Below are 363 nucleotides of genomic sequence, written 5' to 3' on the forward strand. Positions count from 1 at the left end.
TGATGAGTATTACCGAGAGGGCCCAGAGATACCTCTCCGAAACACGGAGTAACAAATCCTAATCTTGATCTATGCGAGCCCAACAAACACCTTTGGAGACACCTGTTGAGCACCTTTATAATCACCATTTTACGTTGTGATGTTTGGTAGCACACAAAGTGTTCCTCCGGTATTCGGGAGTTGCATAATCTCATAGTCTGAGGAACTTGTATAAGTCATGAAGAAAGCAGTAGTAATGAAACTAACATGATCATAATGCTAAGCTAATGGATGGGTCATGTCCATCACATCATTCTCCTAATGATGTGATCTCGTTCATCAAATTACAACACATGTCTATGCTTAGGAAACATAACCATCTTT

The sequence above is a fragment of the Triticum dicoccoides genome, chromosome 3B, assembly GCF_002162155.2.
Source record: "Triticum dicoccoides isolate Atlit2015 ecotype Zavitan chromosome 3B, WEW_v2.0, whole genome shotgun sequence".
Taxonomy (NCBI): domain Eukaryota; kingdom Viridiplantae; phylum Streptophyta; class Magnoliopsida; order Poales; family Poaceae; genus Triticum; species Triticum dicoccoides.